The 20,682-nt window shown below is 46.1% G+C and overlaps 1 long non-coding RNA gene across 1 annotated transcript; it reads left to right on the top strand.

The window, feature by feature from the left end:
• Window positions 1-2,566: 2,566 nt before the first annotated feature.
• LOC310633774 lies at window positions 2,567-4,096 on the top strand. Its single transcript, XR_014491085.1, has 3 exons — window positions 2,567-3,586; window positions 3,679-3,765; window positions 3,871-4,096. It is a non-coding gene; the product is annotated as an uncharacterized lncRNA (long non-coding RNA).
• The last annotated feature ends 16,586 nt before the right edge of the window (window positions 4,097-20,682 follow it).

Here is a 20,682-nt window from a genome sequence, read left to right as displayed (position 1 = left end):
CCACAAGGTCACACCATGCCCAGATAGAACTCCATGGCACTGTTTTAGACATAGAAACAGCAGACCTGATAACTAGAGCAATGAACCTTGAGTTTCAATCCATTACCTTCTACACAAACAGCAAGGTGGTGCTGTACTGCATCTACAACCAAAGCAGACACTTCTACGTCTATGTAAACAATAGAGTAGAAAAGGTTAAAAAATCTCCAAGCTCTGAGCAGTGGCAACATGTGCCAACAGATCAGAATGTGACCCAGCCAAGTGGTTCATATTATAGTTGGCAGACTCAGTATGGCTGAAGAGTCCTGAGTTTTCGGCTCATTCAGACAGCCTGATGTCACCGAGACCAGAACACTACGCGCTTCTGGATCCAGGTCAAGACGCCAATGTTCAGCTTCAGGCACTGGTCAAGGAAACAGAGAAACCGCCCATTAGCCATTTCCTAGAACCAGCCCACCTTAAACGCTCCTACAAATGGAGACCCTGTTACATTTGGCATAGCAGTAATTGTTTTGTTCACTTGTCTTAGTATTCCAGGAACTAACTTTGCAGGAACCTGCAAGGTCTTGCAGATTGATGAAGGCATTTGTCATGACTCAGTAATTGACAAATACCTAAAGGCCCAAAATTGTCTTTGGACATTCAATCATCCCCATGCATTTCATACGGGGGGAACATGGGAGCGCATGATTGGCATAGCCATCAAAACCCTGGACTCTATATTGACTAAGATACCCACACTGATGCATGAGGTCCTTGCTACCCTCATGGCAGAAATAGCAGCTATCATCAACGCTCATCCTTTGGTTCCAGTTCCTTCTGTTCCTGAAGATCCTTCGGTTCCAGTTTCTTCTGTTCCTGAAGATCCTTCGGTTCCAGTTCCTTCTGTTCCTGAAGATCCTTCGGTTCCAGTTCCTTCTGTTCCTGAAGATCCTTCGGTTCCAGTTTCTTCTGTTCCTGAAGATCCTTCGGTTCCAGTTCCTTCTGTTCCTGAAGATCCTTCGGTTCCAGTTCCTTCTGTTCCTGAAGATCCTTCGGTTCCAGTTCCTTCTGTTCCTGAAGATCCTTCGGTTCCAGTTCCTTCTGTTCCTGAAGATCCTTCGGTTCCAGTTCCTTCTGTTCCTGAAGATCCTTCGGTTCCAGTTCCTTCTGTTCCTGAAGATCCTTCGGTTCCAGTTCCTTCTGTTCCTGAAGATCCTTCGGTTCCAGTTCCTTCTGTTCCTGAAGATCCTTCGGTTCCAGTTCCTTCTGTTCCTGAAGATCCTTCGGTTCCAGTTCCTTCTGTTCCTGAAGATCCTTCGGTTCCAGTTCCTTCTGTTCCTGAAGATCCTTCGGTTCCAGTTCCTTCTGTTCCTGAAGATCCTTCGGTTCCAGTTCCTTCTGTTCCTGAAGATCCTTCGGTTCCAGTTCCTTCTGTTCCTGAAGATCCTTCGGTTCCAGTTCCTTCTGTTCCTGAAGATCCTTCGGTTCCAGTTCCTTCTGTTCCTGAAGATCCTTCGGTTCCAGTTCCTTCTGTTCCTGAAGATCCTTCGGTTCCAGTTCCTTCTGTTCCTGAAGATCCTTCGGTTCCAGTTCCTTCTGTTCCTGAAGATCCTTCGGTTCCAGTTCCTTCTGTTCCTGAAGATCCTTCGGTTCCAGTTCCTTCTGTTCCTGAAGATCCTTCGGTTCCAGTTCCTTCTGTTCCTGAAGATCCTTCGGTTCCAGTTCCTTCTGTTCCTGAATATCCTTCGGTTCCAGTTCCTTCTGTTCCTGAAGATCCTTTGGTTCCAGTTCCTTCTGTTCCTGAAGATCCTTTGGTTCCAGTTTCTTCTGTTCCTGAAGATCCTTCTGTTCCAGTTCCTTCTGTTCCTGAGAATCTTTTGTTTCCAGTTTCTTCTGTTCCTGAGAACCCTTCAGTTCCAGAAGGAGACCTTGTCTTGCTGAAAGACAAGGATGCCCATCAGAGCTCTTGGCCAATGGGACTTGTGTACCAGGTCATACCCAGCTCTGATGGACTAGTTCACTAAGTCGAAGTCCAGACCATGAAGCCACAAGAGTCGGGTCGTGACTTGCATTAAACGGCTTTACATCAGACCGATCACCGTACTGGTCCTGTTGCTGAAGAAGACCGAACTTGAAGATTGAACCTTGAACTATGCATATTGTGTCTACCTCACGATTGCATTGTTTGATGTAACTCTTTCCTTATCTCAGTTATACTTATGCATGTTTGTGTTTACCTTAAAGTTATGCATGTTTTGATACCATGTTTTTTATTCTAGTTAATATCAGTTAACAGTCAATATTGCATGCTTGATGTTATGTTTTTTGCTTATTCTAGTTAGTTATAGTGGAAATTTATATTTCCAAGCGGGGAGTGTGCTGGACCAGTATATGTTCAGTTGCTCTATTTTATATCTAGTTTAGGAATTAAGAACTGTGAGTAGTATAAGTACATACAAACTTTTAATGGATCTTATCAGTAGTTTTGATCAGTGACGTCATCAAAGTAAACAAAGCCACGTGCTGATTACGTCACCAGGCCATGCCCATAAATGGAAGTGACGTTCGCACCCCTCCTCCCCGGAAGTGACGTGCATAATCCACACCCCACCCCTCATGGTACAGGACTCACAAGGCCATAACCCTAGCCGGATATGACGTGTCTGCCCAACCCCATCAAAATAAGCATGGGTAACCCTAGCAGATAAGGTGTGATATAAGGTGATAGCCCTATTTCCAGATGGTGCTTGCCAAACCTAATCCCATCAACAAACATGTGGCGGTCAAGCTTCTGTGTACTTGATTACATTAGCCCTAGACTAATTCCATGGACGTGCAAATCCAAAAGAAACACAGAGACCTGTGTTTTTGGGAAACAAAACCCTGCTTTTGGGGGGGTGATAATTAAAAAAAGCTTTTTATTTCTAATCATTCTAGCCTAATGATGCTTTTAATTTTTGTGGAGTTTTAAAAATCAATACCTCAAAAGCTGGGGGTGGGGGGGAAAAAGGATCACCTAAAAGGCTTCCAGGGTTTGCATTTAAACCAGGCAATTTTAAAAACATTTTCCCTGAATGTAGGGGGAAAAAACCACAGCCCTTTTAAAGCCCACAGCTGGTTTTTTACCTTTGTAAAAATCTAAAGACTTATATTTTGGCATTTGCAACTCCCTCGAATTCACATGTACGCGTAACCGTTCATAGCAGAGATTTAATAAAATTTATTCTAACCTTACAGCAAAAGCGAAGCGTTTCTGAATGGCCAGAACAGATTGATGTATTAGGTATGTGTATTGTGGGCATGTCTGGACATGACCTGTAAGCTCGTGCTATAGAGCATGCGCGTGGCCACAGACAACTCGGAAACTTTAAAGCGTAGATCTATTTTAACAGCGTCATGGGAACTTGTGAAGGAAATAATAAAAAGGGTGTAGAACCTGCTGCATCTTGGTTGGCGACACAATCTCTTTGGAAAGATTTCCATAAGATGAGCTGTGATGTTCGTGATGAAACCCCGGACTACTCCTGGTCTACCTTGTCTGAATGTCGCTTGCCCTGTTGTAACGTGCGGGAGATGGCGTGTCGTGAAGATGAGGCCATACCGCGTAAGTAAAAACCTGTTATGTGTTCAAATGTGTAAAGCGCAATAACCCCACCGTTAACAATGTGATTGCTAATGGCTAAATACATTTTCCAGGTTCTGTTCCGGGGTATAGCTATAATGCCGGCGCCTCCTTAATAACAAACATCTCAAGTGATGAAGAGGATGCAGAGGTCGATCTAGGTAAATGAATTGTCTTTTTACTATGCATGCTGCCGTTAATATTATATAATAAAAGGAGAGTTAAAGAGGGTTTTACTAATGGATTATTTTTGCGTTTTTAAACAGGTGGGTACCCCGGATATTACCTAGCCCCGTCTCTGTCTGATTGTCCATGCTGTCTACAGATTGATCTCAAAAGAGATACTCCAAATGACTGCTATATAGAATGTGATTGTGGCGCATCGAATTGTATATTTACAATGCCTACAGAGAATGAAGATACTGATGATACAGATGACCCCGGTAATGATAGTAATGATGAAGGATATTATTCTGTAAATGAACGTGATGATAATTGCGTCTAAATTACAAATAAAAGGTTTGTGCTAAAGCGCAGTGTGTTTATTGTAAGGTTTGAACGGTGCAGAATGAAGTGTGAAAATGTACTAAAGGAACTGTATTATACGCCGGAAGGTCCAGGTAGCTATGGTGGAGTAAAATCCCTATTTGAGGCTGGGAGGAAACGCTTTAAAAACTTAACCTTGAGGCAAGTCAAGACATGGCTTTCCGGTCAAGAAGCTTATACCCTGCATAAGCCTGCAAGAATAAAATTCTCCAGGAACGCTACAATAGTTTCCTGCATAGATTGCCAATGGCAGGCTGACCTTGTGGATTTATCAGGATTTGCCTCTGAAAACAGCGGCACAAAATTTATTTTAACGGTAATCGATGTACTTTCCAAATATGCTTGGGCAGTCTGTTTAACCGATAAGTCTGGACGAGGGGTTGCCGGTGCTTTCCAAAGTATATTCCAGTCAGGAAGGGCGCCCAGAAAGCTGCAGTCAGATGCCGGGAAAGAGTTTTTAAACAAGCCTGTAAAGAAGCTTTTTGAACGCTATGGCATACATCACTTTGTCACACATAGTGAAACTAAAGCAGCGGTTATAGAGAGGTTTAATAGAACTCTGAAAAACAAGCTGTGGAGATTTTTCACAGCTAAAAATACGCACAGGTATGTGGATGTATTACCAGCCCTCATGCGGAGTTACAATAGCGCTTACCATCGCAGTATCCGGACAGCCCCCAACATGGTGAAACACTCTAATGAAAAAGATGTGTGGATGCGTCTATATGGGAATATTTTAAAATCGGACAGAAAGGCAGAAAACTTTAATGTGGGGGATCACGTTAGGATATCCAGGCTAAAGGGGAAGTTTGAAAAGGGGTATCAGCAAACCTTTACAGATGAAATATTTATCGTCAAAGAAAGGGTTAGGCGGAGAGAAAGGGATGTATATAGATTAATGGATTATGCAGAAGAGCCGGTACAAGGGTCTTTTTACCCAGAAGAGCTGCAAAAAATTCCTAGTGATCAAGAACGCGTCTACAGAATTGAAAAAATATTATGGAAAAGAGGGAGGGGTAAACAAAGAGAATTCCTGGTTAAATGGCAGGGGTGGCCAGAAAAGTTCAACAGTTGGATTAAGGAGTCTGAAGTACAACATCTTTGATATGGAGGAGTTTTACATCACCCTACCCAGCAATGCATCAGCAGCAATTTTCCCCCAAAACAAAAATTCTAATTTTACCATACAATTAGCAAGAGCGCTGGATCTTCCAGGAGCGTGGGAAGTAGCGCTAGCAGAGATACAGTATCCGCATAGTTGGTACACATTAACTTCACCTGGATATTTTGAAATTGCTAACGAGAGAAAGAGATGGCATTTTTCTTTGAGAAGCGGGTACTATAACAGCATCCGTCACCTGTTAGAAAATATGAACAAGCTTATATCAAACGCCAAGGATGGACCTAAGACAACCCTACATTATGATTCGGTGGGACGAAAAATTAATCTTAAAGGAGACGAACCGCACACCATTCTAGTTAGCGGAGATCTCGGACATTTGTTAGGGATGTTCCCTGGATTCAGTACATTATATGTTTACACAGACATTGTAGAGCTCCAGATAGTGGGTGACTTCTATGTGCCGTTACTGCGCTGTGTGCCTGTGCGAGGGCAAGACAATGATGTCATCACAATTACCTATGACCGCCCGCATTATGTACCGGTCAGCAAACATCACATCGATACCATTACCATAGAAATTAAAACCGATCAGGACAAAAATGTGCATTTTTATCACGGGAAGGTGATTGTCAAGCTTCATTTTAGGCCTCGGAAAAGTGAAGGATGGTTGTAATCAAGGAGCACGGGAACCCTCAAGACTACGTGGCTTACTACAGGGCACAAGCTGGCAGGGGACTTCCAGGCTTTCGAGGAGCCCCCATTATGTACGGGACAGGTTTAGGGGGCCTGTTCCGTGGGCTTTTTCGAAAAGCAATGCCGTTTTTGAGGCGAGGATTAGAAATCATTAAGCCGCATGTGAAATCTGCTGCCAAAAACATTGCCAGAGATGTTGCGGGTCATCTTGTCTCCCGTGTTGTTGAGAGGGGGCAGGATGGATCAGGGATGATCATAACCAAGAAGAATTACGCATTGGGCCCGCCTATTCCGTTTAAAAAGAGAAGACTTGTGAAAAAGACCCGCCATACCAAGAGGAGACGTGCACAGAAGAGGAAGCCCTGTGACAAGGAAGACATATTCTAATACGATATGGCATTTATTCATTCTGCTTCAGAGGAATGTGTTAAATCAGAACTGGATCTTTTTCAACTGGCACCTACACAGACCAGTATTGAAAGCAGTACTTATGTCGAGATCCCACCTTTATCAGCGCTGACACCCAATGCTCCCCTGGAATTTTTTATCACGGGGCATGGTGAACATTACACGGATTTAAACAACACCCTGCTGTATGTGAGTTGCAAGATTGTAAAGGCTGACGGTACGGATATTGATGACGGGGCTAGGGTGGCCCTGACCAACTACCCCATAGCATCACTGTTTAATCAGCTGGATGTTACCTTGGGAGATCGGCTCATTACACAGAGCCATCATTGCTATTCTTACCGGGCCATGATTGAACTGATTCTAAACTTTGGTGGTGATGCGCTGGGTACTCAATTTACAGCTGGCGGTTTTTACAAAGATGACTCGGACCTCATGGAGAGTACTCTACTGACAGCCGCTGGGAACTCCGGTTTCAAAGCGAGAGCAAGACAGACGGCCAGTAGCCGTAAATGGGACCTGCTAGGGCCTCTGCATAGCGATCTGTTTTTTCAAGACAGACTGCTAATTAACGGTGTCGATGTGAAAGTCAAACTCACAAGAAGCAGAAATGAATTTTGCGTGATGAAGGATGGCAACGAGAATTACAAAGTACAACTCTTGGAGGCATCTCTCTTTGTAAAGCGTGTAAAAGTAGCCCCGGGAGTGCGCCTTGGTCATGCAGAAGCTTTGCTCTCCTCCAATGCTAAATACCCCATTGATCGAGTGGGAATGAAGGTTTACAGCATTCCTGCAGGTAGCCTTGTGTGTAATCAGGAAAATCTATTTCTGGGCCAGCTACCTAAACAATTAGTGATTGGGTTTGTGGACAATGCATCTTTTAGTGGGGATTATGAAAGAAATCCGTTCAATTTTCTACACTGCAATGTCAATTTTTGCGCCTTGCATTGTGATGGCGAGCAGATCCCTGCAAAGCCTCTTCAGCCTGATTATGAGCACGGTCTTTTTGTGAGAGAGTACATGCAGATGGTGCAGGCCACAGGCAAAGGCATGAAAGACAGACCGCTGTTAATCAGTAGGGAAGAGTTTAACCGAGGGTATACTTTGTATTGTTTTGACTTGAGTCCTGATCAGGGGTGCTCTGAGCACTATTCTTTGATCAGGAACGGTAACCTCAGAGCCGAAATTAGATTTGCGCAACCCCTCCCCAACACCGTCAACATGATTCTCTATGCAATCTTCGAAAACCTTATTGAAATAAGTCACACAAGGAATGTGCTCTTTGATAATATGTGAGTATGGACACACTGCAACTCCGCCACTTGTTCTCTGGAAATAAAGCCTTTCTAGGGGTCTACCCTTGCGACCTGTTACCCCAGAGACAGATCTCCAAAAGACCTTTTGGATTAATTGTAAATACCCACCCTCACACTCTGCCTGGTGAACACTGGCTGGCCCTCTACTTCCCATCTCCCGGATATGGCGAATTTTTTGATTCTTATGGAAGACCGCCGGATAGCCCTGACTTTCCTGGCTCCATAGCGACGTTTTTAGAGCAGCAAGCTGAGAAGTACACATTTCACCAATGCCAACTGCAGCACCCCAGCGCTGTGACCTGCAGGCAACACTGTGCATTTTTTCTACTGAACCGGACTAAAGGAGTAGACTATGAAAACATTTTAAAGATGTACTCCAATGTTGATATTAAAAATGATCAAATTGTAAAGCTGTTTGTAAAAACTATAAAGGTGGGAAGGGGGCTTGGAACCTGTAACCGTCACCAGTGCATGCAGACATGCCTGCCTTACTGTAAAATAAAGAAAAATACTTAAACGTTTTTACTTGTTTCACTGTGTTTTTATTCATTTTACAAATTGAGCCAGTCACCAAACCTGAACCTACTTCTAGGGTTTAATGTCCAAGGGCTAGAAGGGGCACTGGAAAACAGAGGCTTCTGAGCCCCAAAAGGGGCTGTCATAACAGAGTCGGGGCTAGTAGCAGTTTCATCCTTAACAACCAGAGAATCTTTCAACTTTTCTACTTGCTCTTTAACAGCTGTAGACCCCAACACAGAGGTCGGGACATTCACCTCAGCCATAGCATTCATAAAGTCATCCCAGCCTTTAGGTTTCCGCTTCTCAGTAGGGGCTCGGTGCTGCGAAGCTCCTTTCACCAAGTCTAAAATATTAGTCCCAGGAATAGGGACCCCTTTGTATAAAAAGGTACCGCGATCATCCCAGGTTGAGACGTCCTGATGCTGTTTCATTTTGTTCAGCAAAAGTTCCGCATTTTTCCTGTAACGGGTGCTCACACCGCTTAGGATTTCGTCCATCGCTGTGTCCTGCGGAGATGGCTGTGGTGGCTGCTCTGGTAATGTTGGAAGTGGCCGAGGTTCTTCCGGTGGGTAAATGAGATTCAGTCTGTCCTTTTCAGACTCATTTTGCCTGGTTAGTCTTAGATACCTCTGCAATGCAGAACTGTAGAGCTTAATCTTGTCATCCTCAGACAAATCAGCTATCTGAAGAATGGAACGCATCTCAGCATCCAACCGGTTAGTGGCTGTAGCCCCCATAGTAGGGGGCCTGCCCTGTAGTTGCTCCATCTGATGACGCGATACCAGATACATTTTCTCAGCATGATCCATGGTTTATCCAGCTAACAGGCTAGTCAACAGCGGAATAGCTGCCCCTAGTAAGGGACCAATAAAACCACCCGACTGAAGTATGGCCTGCTTCTTCTTTTTGAGTGAGACCTTTCTATCGCTCAACTTTTTAATGACACCTTTCTTTCTCTTCAGAGACCGGAATTGTGAAGGTTTCAGAGGAAGGTTTCCTTTTAGGGTGTTCAAAGCTATTTCTGCTATAGCCCCCACCAGGTCATTATTAGCATTGCATAAGATGGCTTTTCTCTGTCTTGGTCCGGCCTTTACTAAGATTTTTAAAAGCCCCCAATTTCTACGTACCCTCTCTGACATCTTAAATGAACTAGTGCTAAGTCAGCCGGGCTACTGCTTTTTACACTTCTTTTTCATTGTGTAAACAGCAGGCCAATCAGGTGGAAAGAGACCTGTTCTCAACCTGTAGGATTCTGGAGTGGTGGCTGCCAAATCTACCAAAAGGTACCCGTGTGGTTTGTGAGTGGCATCTTGGAATACTTCTAAAAAATACTTTGTGTTAGTGGGGTACATCTGCCTGGCCAGTGTGACAATTTGCATCTGATCACGGGGGTTGCTGAATAAAACCAAATATTTGGAATTCAGAGCTATTGTTCTCATTTTCTTGCCTTGAAAGAACAGGTTTTGTAGTATGAGAATAATGCTCAGGTTTCTGTGATGAACGTACTGTGTAAATGCCTTCTCTATTTGATCGCTCTCACTGGCCGATGTCATGAGATCATCTATCACAGCTAGAGTAATTTGATTTGGCGGAAACAAATCATCATCTTCAAAAGAAGACGGAAGCCCCTCAATAAACTTAATATAAGGGAATTTATTAAGCAGTTCTTTGTACAGAGGTTGCCAACAGCTATAAAACCATACAATATTTTGAGGCAATTGAGACAACACAACATCACCATGTTCTAACATTTGTTTGATAAAAAAAGATTTGCCAGAATTGGACGGACCGCTTATAATACACGAGAAAGGGTGTACAAATTGTGCAATATTTTCTGCCATCCTTAATAGCCGTAAGGTAGCGTACAGTAATCTTCGCTCTTTAATAACCTTTTATTATACACTACTTTTAGAGTTTTTCGGAGGACCCGCGTTTCAAGGGACCACTGTTTCTTAACCCTAACAATCCCCAACTGTTCTACCATACAATATTTTGAGGCAATTGAGACAACACAACATCACCATGTTCTAACATTTGTTTGATAAAAAAAGATTTGCCAGAATTGGACGGACCGCTTATAATACACGAGAAAGGGTGTACAAATTGTGCAATATTTTCTGCCATCCTTAATAGCCGTAAGGTAGCGTACAGTAATCTTCGCTCTTTAATAACCTTTTATTATACACTACTTTTAGAGTTTTTCGGAGGACCCGCGTTTCAAGGGACCACTGTTTCTTAACCCTAACAATCCCCAACTGTTCTACCCTGATCTCTTTTTTTCTCTCTGCACCAGACAGACAATAATCATCTACCAAATCTTTCAAGCTGTCAAAATTAACCTTTTTGCTGTTACCGCAGTTCAGTGTGATTCCCTTCACCTTTAGCACCGCTTCACCGTTGGACAAAGCATAGGCATACGTTTTGGGGCCAGCCGCAACAAACTCTGTTATCGTAGTGTTTGGAGGAATCTCACTTGTCAGCTGTCCTAAATAATCACCCAAAGGTGGAGTCCACGCCCCCTCTCTACTTACAAAAATGACTGAATCGGTGTCATGATCTATCGCCCAGCCCATCCAGCAGCCTGTATAATTCCAGTCGTGCATACGCTGTTGTAAAGCTGGCAATGAATACGTTAGTACATGAGGCTTTGGTGGGATGGTTCTTGGCAGTTTTCCACGTCACAACGGCTGTCTCGCTATCCACAAACTCACAGGAGGAAACATCATAATAGGGCACAAAAAGGTATTTGAATAATTCTTCAGGGTTTGTCACCACAGATGTTGTCAGGTGATTGGTGCTCTGACCAAACTTGCCCCACAGCGAGTTTAAAAAAAGTTTGGCAATTTGCCTTTTTGCAGGATTTACCTCAATGTGTTCACGGCGTAAGCGGACGCCTTCCATCTTTTCATAATCACGAATATATTGCTCTTTATCCTGTTCTGTTTTGCACCAGTCAGGGTAACCGCTGGCCTCCTGTTTCTGTCTGAGATGTGCGTTAATATAATCTGAAAATAGCCCCTTTGATGTACTTTCAAAATGCCAGATCTCGTTTTGACCAGTACACCCTCATATCAAGAAAAAAATATAATACAACTTTCATGTGATTTGTAAAGCACATTTTATTATAAATTTCATAGCGTTAACAGTTTCTTGTAATCTATTTCTGTTACATTCTGACATATGATCCTCTTCAGAGACAATGGCAATTTGGCTTCAATCTTTGACATTAATGACAGTGGTTCACGCATAAGAGCTATACGATATATAAATTTCTTGACCTCCCCAAGGGAATCCCTGGTAAAATATAAGTTATTCACTTTGTCAGAAATACTGATGATGACCCAGAGAACATGAGGCATAGAAAGTCTAAAGCATAAGCTGCTAATAAGCTCTGTTTCACTGGTTCCATCCGTATGGTCTTCATCTGATTGTAGGCACCCCATTAAACAATGGTGTAATATTTTAATGATACACGCTTTCAGAATCTGAGGCATGCTGGCATTTTGAGATTCCGGCGTTTCTAAAACAGGAAATAAGGTAGAATTAGTCTAGCTGTTTCAACTAATCAAAATACTGTTTTCTTAATTTTTATATTTACTTACCATTTGATGTTTTGCAGAATCTGCAACAACAAGGTTTTATAAATTTGTTGTCTTCCACGACGCCGCGTAGGTCAGGTCCTTTTCTTATTCTACATCTACGCTTGGGAGGTTTGGGGGTCAAATTTACATCAAACAAATCACCATCAATATTTGCCATCTTCAAAAGACTGCTGGAATTAATTTGCTAGCTGTTCAGACCTGCCTGTACAACATCCTCACGCATGCTATGACACGTCCTTGAGCCTTGTGCCTGTCCAGAATCACGGGGAATGACATGTCCAGACATGCCCACAATACACATACCTAATACATCAATCTGTTCTGGCCATTCAGAAACGCTTCGCTTTTGCTGTAAGGTTAGAATAAATTTTATTAAATCTCTGCTATGAACGGTTACGCGTACATATGAATTCGAGGGAGTTGCAAATGCCAAAATATAAGTCTTTAGATTTTTACAAAGGTAAAAAACCAGCTGTGGGCTTTAAAAGGGCTGTGGTTTTTTCCCCCTACATTCAGGGAAAATGTTTTTAAAATTGCCTGGTTTAAATGCAAACCCTGGAAGCCTTTTAGGTGATCCTTTTTCCCCCCCACCCCCAGCTTTTGAGGTATTGATTTTTAAAACTCCACAAAAATTAAAAGCATCATTAAGCTAGAATGATTAGAAATAAAAAGCTTTTTTTAATTATCACCCCCCCAAAAGCAGGGTTTTGTTTCCCAAAAACACAGGTCTCTGTGTTTCTTTTGGATTTGCACGTCCATGGAATTAGTCTAGGGCTAATGTAATCAAGTACACAGAAGCTTGACCGCCACATGTTTGTTGATGGGATTAGGTTTGGCAAGCGCCATCTGGAAATAGGGCTATCACCTTATATCACACCTTATCTGCTAGGGTTACCCATGCTTATTTTGATGGGGTTGGGCAGACACGTCATATCCGGCTAGGGTTATGGCCTTGTGAGTCCTGTACCATGAGGGGTGGGGTGTGGATTATGCACGTCACTTCCGGGGAGGAGGGGTGCGAACGTCACTTCCATTTATGGGCATGGCCTGGTGACGTAATCAGCACGTGGCTTTGTTTACTTTGATGACGTCACTGATCAAAACTACTGATAAGATCCATTAAAAGTTTGTATGTACTTATACTACTACTGTGTTAGTGTTGTTCTGTACCAGCCTGCTACCGGCCCTGCAGAAAAGGCAGGGACAACCCCTTTTACAAGAAGGCAAGAGGCTGGAATTAAGCCTGCCAAATTTATTGATACAAAAACAAACAAGACACGAACCAAGAAACAGGAGCTTTTCAAGCGGTTGCCTTCAGCAAACCAGCCCTCCCACGCATTCCCCTTTTATACTGTTTAGGGCGTGGCTTCTCTCTGCCTCCTTCCAAGGTGCCCCATTGCCTTCCTCTGTTTACTCCTGATTGACTGCCTCCTGCGTCGGGCATCCTTGAACAGGGCCAGCTGTGGGTCATCTTCATCCACGCTGTCAGGCTCACACAGCTGGGTCTCCGTTGTGACCAGGTGGGAGGGGCCTAGCTGAGGGCTCTCATCAGCAAGCTCTTCAACACCCCCTCCTCCTCCTCTGAGTCGTCCGACCCAACTGCCGAACCCACAGGCTGACCCTGAATCACAACAAGTGTATTCAGCATTTATAGGGTTAATACTAGAAGCATTGTATATAAGAACATGTAGCATTTACAGGGTTAAACGTTATTTCCTCAAGAGATGCCTTATGGGAATTGTAGTCTGTTTGGTGAATACCATGCTTACCTAGTTAAGTGGGTGGAGTTTAAAGTTTTATAGCAGGACTTCCTGCCTTTGTGTTTGTTCTACATCTCTACACAAATGCATGCAAGGACACTTCTTCGCTCCAAAACAATATGGGGTAAATTTACCTTCAATCTTTTACACTGTCAGGATGGACAGATGTGCCATGTTGGAGGATCTTATCAGCAAACGTAAGTCTGCCTAGGATGCCTGACCAATAAAGTCTGCTTAACACCATTCTGCAGAGTTTATGCTATTTGGATCATTAATTATAAAGCAATTTAATCCATGTTCCACCATACATTCTATTGTATTCCCTGTAGCTACCTATGGTTGTGAAAGTTGGACTTTAAAGAACCAAGACAGGAAGAAAATTACTCTTTTTAGCTGTGATGCTGGAGAAGGCTCCCATACTAATAAGCAAGTATTTGGCGTGTATAACACCAGACATGTCATTGGAAGGCAAAACCACAAAACTGCATCTCACTTATGCTGCTCATGTCATATGAGGGAATTCACTGGAGAAAGCAACTGTGTTTGGAATAAGGAACTCCTAAGCATTGCTTGGGTGCTAGCCCAAGATGGCGGCCGTGCGGGCGGCCGTGTGAGGTTGAGCTTTGCAGGTCCGAGAAGATAGGCGTCTTAGGAGCCCCTCAGGGCTTTTTCCTTTATGCCCTGGGTTGGGGGAAGGGTGGCAGCGATGAACTTTGCAATTGTCTAGGTTTTTTTTTACCAGCGTTTCGCAGGGCTGCCGGTTTTGTTATCTGCTCAGCTGCTCAGCTGCTCAGCTGGTCGTCGGGAGTTTCCGGCTATGTCGGGCGGTCTTGGCTTCTTCGGCGGCGTTTGGAGTTCCCGGCGGCTGGTGGCGGCGGTGCTGCGGCGGCGGCGGCGGCGACGGAGCTGTTTGCGAGCTGCTTGGCCCGCCTTTTCTATCATTTTCCTTTTAACCGGTCTGCCTCTGCCTTCTGCCTGCTTTTTGCTTGCATCAACGACGCTTTGGGATATCCTAATGGCGGCGGCGGCGGCGACGGCGTTGTTCCCGGGCCATTTGCGGGCCACTTTACCATCGACTATTGTGGTCTGGCCTGCTTTCACCGAACCGTTTGTCCCGCTGCCCCCTGGGCCTTTTTGGCCCGTTTTTCATCGGCGGAGGCGGTGGCTTTCCCCGATTGTTTCCGGCCTTGGTGGCGTTCCGGTGGCTACGGTGGCTACGGTGGCTACGGTGATGGCGGCGGCGGTGTCCATAGCGGCCCAGCGGCAGCGGCTTCGATGATTCAGCGATGGCGTTATGGTCGGTTTGCCGGCCCCCCGGTTGGTTCTGCATATCCCAGATGGGTTGGCACCCCCACTGCTTCTGATGGCCCTGAAGGTTCCTGGGCTAGCCGGTGGATTCCGGTGGAGCCCAGTGGAGCCTTGTGGACTTGGGCCATTTTGAAGGACTTTGGAAGACCGGCGGGGAATTTAATGGACCTGGGGGAGCCAATCTTTGTTGACCACAGTCTGGAAGGCCCCAATAATTATGGAACTGAGGGCCTATGGACTGGTGGTCAGTTACAACCTCTAGGAATGACGGGACAACGGGGGACTTGGCTTTTACCAGAATTGACTATGATGGCTTGTTTTTGTTTTCACAATCGATTGCGCATTGCCCCTTATACCCCAAAGGACAGAGAACTCTGGGTATTAGCCATTGTGAGAGGATGGCCGAATTTACATCTGCTGCCCCTAGAGGTGAGAGCTCTATGGGGCAGGCTATACCCAGTGCGGTTGCTCCAGACTTCCATCCCCCCCGAGAACTGGCTCTGTGGCCGTAGTGAGAGGACGGTGGCAGGCCTGCCCGGGGGGTTTATCCAGCTGAGTGGCATTGGCTGGACGGAGGCCTGGGACTCCCTCTCTGAATAGTCCCTCTCTCCCTCCTTATGGACTATTATCTATGGACTGCCTGCGATCCGGACTGCTATTTATGCCTTCCTTTAAATATTCTTCCACGGACTTGTGCGCCCTCAGGGGTGCTCCCCCCTCCTGGGTGCGACCCGCCTTACCAGCCGATTATAACCTCGAGGAAGGGCCCATTTATTGGGACCCTGAGAGTTGGCTGGGCACGGGTAGGGGCCTTCGACGTAGACCTAATAAGAGGCCCCTGATTATTTTTCTTTCAAAATTTTTTAGGGGGTTAGGGAGGCGGGAGGGTTCTTTTGGTTGTTTGGATAAGGGGGGCTATCCAACTACCGCTGTTCTGGCAAGGGCCGATGGAGATCGCAGGGGGGAGGAGCGGGGGTCGGTCACCTCCGGGGCTCCAGGGCTGGTCGTGGGGCTACCTATTCCCACGACATCAGGGAATGGCAGCAGATGTAGGAGCAGAGGGCCGTATCGATCTCAGGGAAGGCCTCTCCGCTGCTTACAAGCGGTGAGGCACTCCGACCCTCTGGCTCTACCCCAAGGTCCCGGGAGTGAGGGTGTGCAGCCCCCTGAGCTCCGGCTGGTGTATTTGAATGCCAGGTCCGTCTCTAATAAGGCTCCTTTCGTTCGTGATCTGGTCGAGGGTGAGCAGGCGGACCTGGCTTGCATCACGGAGACTTGGTTGGGCCCAGAGGGCGGGATTCCTCTGGTTGACCTTTGCCCACCAGGTTTCCGGGTGCTGCACCGGCCTCGGGCTCAGGGTAGGGGTGGGGGTGTGGCTGTTGTTATGAGGGAGACCTTGTGTCCGCGGGAGGCCACTGTTCCTCAGATAGTCGGGTGTGAGTCTCTCTTTTTGAGATGCGGCCCTGGTGCGCAGTTGGGCTTGCTGCTGGTGTACCTTTCGCCTAGTCACGCAGCAGCAGCCCTGCCTGAGCTGCTCGATGTCCTCTCTGGGCTGGTGGTTGAGTTCCCGAAACTTATAGTTTTGGGGGACTTCAATCTACCATCGCTGGGAGGATCATCTGAGTTGGCTCGGGAGTTCATGGCTTCCATGACGGCCATGGACCTGACGCAAGTAATTTCGGGACCGACTCATGAGGGAGGCCACACCCTTGACCTAGTTTTTTTATCTGGACGGTGGTTAGATGATCTTGGTGGGGGCTCTCCAATTATTATGCCCCTGTCATGGACCGATCATCATCTCCTGCGGCTGGTCTTCCGTTTTGCCACCCCCCGCCGTGGGTGTTTGGAACCAATTAAATGGTACCGCCCCAGACGCTTAATGGATCCCCAGAGGTTCCAGGCAGCGCTGGGGTCCCCACCTGCCTCCCTTGCTCACAGCTCGGCAGATGCCTTAGTGGAAGCCTGGGAAAGGACGGCCACTGAGGCTCTTGACCGAGTTGTACCCCTGCGGCCCCTGACCCGGTGCAGATCCCGTCGAGCTCCATGGTTCTCTGCGGAGCTTCGGGAGATGAAGCGTCGGAGACGGGGCCTAGAGAGCGGTTGGAGGTCCAGCCGATCCGAATCCGACCGATTGCGACTAAGAGCCTACATTAGGTCTTATCTCGCTGCGATAAGGGAGGCGAGGTCTAACCACTTCGCCACCCTTATCGCGTCCGCAGATAATCGCCCGGCCGCCCTGTTTAGGGTGACTCGCTCCCTCCTAAATCAGGAGGTGAGGGAGGATCCCTTGCAGGGTCGTGCCGAGGAGTTTAACCAACATCTGTCGGACAAAATCGCTCGGATTCGGACCGGTCTGGACTCTGACTGGGCAGAGTCTGACGATCAGGACACTGGCGGTCTTGTCGATATCATCTGGGAGGAGTTTGATTCTGTGACTCCGGAGGAAGTGGACAGGATCATGGGGAGGCTGAGCACCACCACGTGTTTATTGGACCCGTGCCCTTCCTGGCTGGTCTATGCAGCCCGGGAGAGGACACGCAGCTGGTTCCAGGCAGTTATATCGGCTTCTCTGAGTGAGGGTTGCTTCCCCGCCGTCTTGAAAGAGGCGGTGGTGAGGCCTCTCCTCAAGAAGCCTGCCTTGGACCCAGCTGTATTAAACAACTTTCGTCCTGTCTCCAACCTTCGCTTTCTTGCGAAGGTTGTTGAGAGTGTGGTGGCGCATCAGCTCCCTCTGGTCCTGGATGAAGCGGATTATCTAGACCCGTACCAATCGGGTTTCAGGCCCGGGCACAGCACGGAGACGGCATTGGTCGCGCTGGTGAATGATCTCTGGAGGGCTCGGGACAGGGGATATTCCTCTGTTCTAGTCCTATTAGACCTCTCGGCGGCTTTCGATACCATCGACCATGGTATCTTGCTGCGGCGTCTCAGGGGATTGGGAGTGGGAGGCACAGTTTTACAGTGGTTCTCCTCCTATCTCCGGGGACGTTCGCAGTCGGTGTTGGCAGGAGGACAGAGGTCGACCGCGAGGTCTCTCATTTGTGGAGTTCCTCAGGGGTCGGTCCTCTCGCCTCTCCTGTTCAACATCTACATGAAACCGCTGGGTGAGATCATTCGTGGCTTTGGAGTTGGGTATCATCAGTACGCTGATGATACCCAACTTTTCCTTTCGACCCCAAACCACCCCAGTGATGCCCTCAACGTGATGTCCCGGTGCCTGGAGGCGGTTCGGGTCTGGATGGGGAGGAACAGACTCCAACTCAACCCCGACAAGACTGAGTGGCTTTGCATACCTTCATCCCGGGTTTATTCGGATGTTCCACCTTTGGCTATGGGGGGTGAACTATTACCCCCCGTAGATAGGGCTCGCAACTTGGGAGTCCTCCTAGATTCACGGCTCACCCTGGAAGACCATATAGGAGCTGTGACTAGGGGGGCCTTCGCCCAGGTTCGCCTGGTGCGCCAGTTGCGGCCCTATCTTAGCCGGGATGATTTGTGCACGGTCACTCATGCGCTCGTGTCCTCTCGTCTAGACTACTGCAACGCTCTCTACATGGGGCTGCCCTTGAGGACCACCCGGAAGCTCCAACTGGTACAGAATGCAGCCGCGAGAGTTGTGTTGGGAGTCTCCCGATACTCCCACGTTACAGCGCTGCTCCGTGAGCTGCATTGGTTGCCAGTTGTCTTCCGGGTGAGATTCAAGGTACTGGTAACAGTGTTTAAAGCCCTTCATGGCATGGGGCCGGAGTACCTTAGGGAACATCTGCTGCCGGCATCAAGCTCCCTGCGCCCTGTGCGTTCCCACAGAGAGGGCCTCCTCAGGGTGCCACCGATCAGAGAATGTCGATTGGTGGTCCCCAGGGGGAGATCCTTCTCTGTGGGCGCTCCGGAGCTGTGGAATCAGCTACCGGTAGAGCTCCGGATGGCGCCCGATCTTCGCTCCTTTCGTCGCGATCTCAAGACGTTTCTGTTTGCTCAAGCTGGCCTAGCCTGATGGGGATTGGTGGGGTTTTTATTCTTGTGTTTTAATTTTAATTTGGTGTATTAGAACTTGATTCCAACTGTTTTAATATGGGCAATTATTTAATCTTGTTTTAACGTTTGTATTTAGTATTTTATTCTGCCCTGTGAACCGCCCTGAGTCCTCAGGGAGAAGGGCGGTATATAAATATTATTAAATTAAATTAAATTAAATTAAACTAAATATCACAACACCTTCCTTAATTACAGTAACAGGTTCATTTGCAAGGTGTCTTAGCTGAGTTTCAAAACGACATCTTGACAGCTGGTCTATATAGGAGACATTTGTGGTCAGCCTATGGAGTGTTTGTGCTTGTCCCCTCTAGCCCTTGCTGGTGGGTATTTTAAAAATGTTACTTCCGGCAGACAGAGGCACACTTAATAATTATGGCTGAAGTGAATCCATAGCTTACAAAATCCTCTAATTATTAATAAGCTAATAAAAATTAAGCAAATTTCCACTTATCCTACAGTGGGGGAAGGGTAGAAAATTCTGATCATTTGCATTCTTTTCATATGCATAATATTACTGGGCACCTGTCCTCACCTAAACTCCAGAGATAACTTAGGGACTACTACAGGTAATCCCCGAGTTACGAGCATTCACTTAACGCTCGTTCAAAGTTACGCGATAAGCACCCTCTACTGTTTATGAGAAGATCCCCAAATTATGAATGTTGCAGCACCACGGCAGTTGTTTGCCCATTCAGAATTACTGAAAAGTTTTACAATACATTTTTTTTAAAAAGACAAAACCCCTCCCAACCCCCTCCCCTCTCCTTCCCTGTTTGGGCAGGGAAAAGGCCACGAGTTAAATTTAAGATTATGCAGGATACGCGTGAGAGAGGTGGTCTTAAAATGCCTAATTTTAAATTATATTATGAAGCTGCTGCTTTGTCTGCGATAAGTGATTGGTTTAATTTAACACAAGGGAGATTACTAAATCTTGAAGGCCATGATTTGTTATTTGGTTGGCATGCATATTTATTGTATGATAAGAAGGTGGATAATGTGTTCAAGGTACATATTTTAAGGCATGCTCTGCTGCGAGTTTGGAAAAAGTATAGACACAAGTTAAATTATAAGATACCTATATGGGCAATACCGAAACACGCAATAGAAAATATAAGTGTTGGGTTTAAACATGATGTGACTACATATAAGGAAATTTTAAGTTTGGAAAGGAATGTATGGCAATTAAAGCCATATAATATTTTAAGAGAAGAAAAGATTGTACATGTACAAACTTGGTTTCAGTATGGGCAATTACAGGCCAGGTGGAAGGAAGACCAGAAAACTGGTTTTTCAACGATTGCCCATTCAGAATTACAACGGCGCTGAAAGAAGTGACTTAAAAGTCCTTACGCTTATGACGGTCACAACATTCCCCACAGTCACATGATCAAAATTTGGGCACTCGGCAACTGGCATATGTTTACAACGGTCATGTGATTACCATCTGCAACCTTTGCAGCCAGCTTCCGACAAGCAAAGTCAAAAGGGAAAGCTGGATTTGCTTAAGAGTGTGTGATTCACTTAACAACTGCAGTGGCTCAGTTAACAACCATGGCAAAAAAGGTTGTCAAATATGGTGTGAGCAATGGAAATTCTGGTCCCAATTGTGGTTGTAAGTCAAGGACCACCTGTAATATTTTCTCCACCAAAGCCAGGCTTTCTTGCAGCATGCTTGGTTGTATTGTGTAAAAAAACAAAAAACAAAAACAAAAACAAGTTAGATAGTTTGCAGCACCTGGGAGAGAGCATTCTTTAAAAATTTCATAGA

The sequence above is a fragment of the Vipera ursinii genome, assembly GCF_947247035.1.
Source record: "Vipera ursinii genome assembly, chromosome: 2".
Lineage (NCBI taxonomy): Eukaryota > Metazoa > Chordata > Lepidosauria > Squamata > Viperidae > Vipera > Vipera ursinii.
The sequence above is the reverse complement of the archived record's forward strand: the minus strand, read 5'-3'. Positions and strand labels throughout refer to the sequence as shown.